The sequence below is a fragment of the Leptonychotes weddellii genome, chromosome 5, assembly GCF_054177405.1.
Source record: "Leptonychotes weddellii isolate Sample4059 chromosome 5, ASM5417740v2, whole genome shotgun sequence".
Taxonomy (NCBI): domain Eukaryota; kingdom Metazoa; phylum Chordata; class Mammalia; order Carnivora; family Phocidae; genus Leptonychotes; species Leptonychotes weddellii.
This window is the reverse complement of record NC_138373.1, coordinates 121,780,382-121,782,947: the sequence shown is the minus strand read 5'-3', so window position 1 is coordinate 121,782,947 and position 2,566 is coordinate 121,780,382. Positions and strand designations below refer to the sequence as shown.

Below are 2,566 nucleotides of genomic sequence, written 5' to 3'. Positions count from 1 at the left end.
CATGACCTGAGCCAAAGGCAGACACTTAACGACTGAGCCACCCAGGCGCCCATACCAAATATTTTTAAAATGAAGATTCATGTGGGCTTTTAAAAGATATTTGTATGTTGTTAGCTGACATATAGGCTAGGTAGTGTTGTTCAAAAAAATTTGCCCAGGCTCCCTCCTGGCTGCTGGAAATTTTTTTCCTGCCCCCACCCCCCCATGGCTGTGGTTGTTATTGGGGCCACCAGAATCATGGTTACCTTGTCTTGTCTTTCCACAGCCCTTATTTCTTGGTCTGCTGTGATATTTACATTGAGTTGACCCTCTTAGTGGCTCTCTAGTCTGAACCCCTCTTAGCATTTACCTGTGAAACCTCAGAAATTAGAAAGGAGAGAAATAGGATGTTTTTTGTTGTTTGACACTTTGAAATGATTATGGCTGAATCATTTTTTCAGGACAGCAACAACAAAAAGCATGCTTACTTTTTGCAAACTCAACAAAACAAAATATAAATGCAAATCATTTAATGTGTCAATGCCCAAATTCTACCATATTCTGTAAGAAAATGATACAAACCACCTAAGGTATTTTGAGGCCTGACAAATCATGGAAAAAGGTAAAAATGATTCTTTCAGTCCAAGAAAAGGAAAAAGGAAAGGACAGGTCCAATAGAAAATGCACCCCTTAAATAAACACAATGTAAAGAGTTGGAAAAGGAATGGAAGAAGACATGAAAAGGAATGTCCCCATCTGGAAACAGCTTTTGTCCTTGAACTTGTGTTGACACCAAGCCTTGGACACAGTGAGCTCAATCACTATTTGTTGGGACAAATGAATGAAAGAAGAAAAAATATGTAGCTCCCAGTATCCAGGAGGTGCTTTCTCTTGCCTCACACAGTGCTTCCTTCACTGGCTTTCATGTCGTTCCTGAGAACAAGTACCACGGGGCAGGCTAAGCCTCATGACGAAGCTCCTTAGACAGACTTTCTTAGCAGAAATGCACATGGATCTGCGTGTGCCCTACAGGGAGTGCTGAGGTCAGAGAGTAAATGGCTATAAAGGGCCCTTTCAAAGTGAGCGTTTCCGTCATAGAAGAAACGGATTCTCTCATCATGTAGAAATCAACCCGACTTTATAATTTCACTTAAAGTGTTTTTTTCCGATGGAGGTTAAAACAAAAACCAAAAAGCAACTCATTGCTTAAAGGAGCTCCCTTCCCATGTGAACACCACGAGGAATGCTTGCTTTGACTCTTTCCTGCTCGCATACACCAACACTCGGTTTCTCTTAAAGGCCCCTCACTTTAAATCTGACACTACACGAGTTTGTTGCCAGTGTGTGAGTTCAAGCACATTGCTTGTTTTCTGTCCCCAGGGAAAGCGACTCGGTTTTCGTTGGGCTCCAGTCATTTGCAGTGTCCTGGGCAGGGGCAGGCCGAGGAGAGGTTTTGAGACTTGAGTGAGATGGGAACAATCCCATGGAGCTCAGAGCTTTGTAGGTGAAAATGGGCCTGGGAGTATTCCTTCTTCTCTTTTGCAAATGTCAAGCTAATTTGCTTTTGCTTTACCAATAAACTGCCCTCAGCCACAGCCTGAAATTTAAACTTGGGATTATAGAGCTTGATATTGAGTATATCAGCCATTCTTTCAAGAGAAATATACATGTTTACCTAAAGCAACCTAAGATATATTAATTGTGGAATTCTGTTGAATGGGTTTTAAAGATCTGTTTTCTAAATTCTTGACATAATTCGAAGGGTGACTTTTTGATCTGCAGTGTTGAACAGCCAATCTAGATTTACAGAAGATTGGATGACAAAGGGGTCTGTGACTTTGTTGGCTGGACATTTGCCAAATGGAGGATAGAATCCAGCAGGGTTTTCCTGGCAGGGCACAATTGTCCAGTGAAGGCAGCTGAAGGACTCTGGAAGCATCTGCATAAAAGCTGGTGAGACCTACGGCAACCTGCTCTAAAGTGACCTGTTGGTGATCAGTTAGGCATTGGGGAAGGTTTAATAATAGGTGGTCCTTCTGGATCACTGTATTTATTTTGAGAAGAAAGATAAAACTATTGTCCATTACATTCCACCGTCAGTCTTCTGCTTAGTTTTAGAATATGCAAATGTCGGCTTCTGAAAACCAAGCATCACCAGGTACCAAATGCTTTAGAGAATGTCACATTTGTGAACTTAATAGTGTGGTCATAATTTGTGTAAATATGTCTCAAATGATTTTGGAGAGATGTGATTTATTTTTCATATTTTCAAAATGCATTCCATTTCAAATAAAGTATCCATCGTGATGACCAACCTGTGCCCCTTTTGGAGGCCTTGTTCACATGGCATGTACAATACGCGTTCCAGTGGGAGAAAGGTTCTAAAGGGCTTGGGTGTTATAAAGGCCATTGGCCATTCTGGGGAGAAAAGGACCATTTTTGAGGTTCGGAATTTTTTTTTAAGACTTATTTATTTATTTATTTATTTGTTTTGGAGGGGGTGTTTGCGGGGGTGGGGCAGAGGGAGAGAGAAAATCTCAAGCAGACACTGAGCTGAGCGTGGAGCCCCACGCGGGGTTCGATCTCA

General features: G+C 41.7%; 1 long non-coding RNA gene across 1 annotated transcript in view; it reads left to right on the top strand.

Annotated features, from left to right (window-relative positions):
- The window catches only part of LOC145721848 (uncharacterized), an 84,854-nt gene extending 82,561 nt beyond the window's left edge, over positions 1-2,293 (top strand). Inside the window, exon 2 of the long non-coding RNA XR_014145809.1 lies at positions 46-2,293. This is a non-coding gene — a long non-coding RNA (uncharacterized LOC145721848). The remainder of the gene's footprint in view (positions 1-45) is intronic.
- The last annotated feature ends 273 nt before the right edge of the window (positions 2,294-2,566 follow it).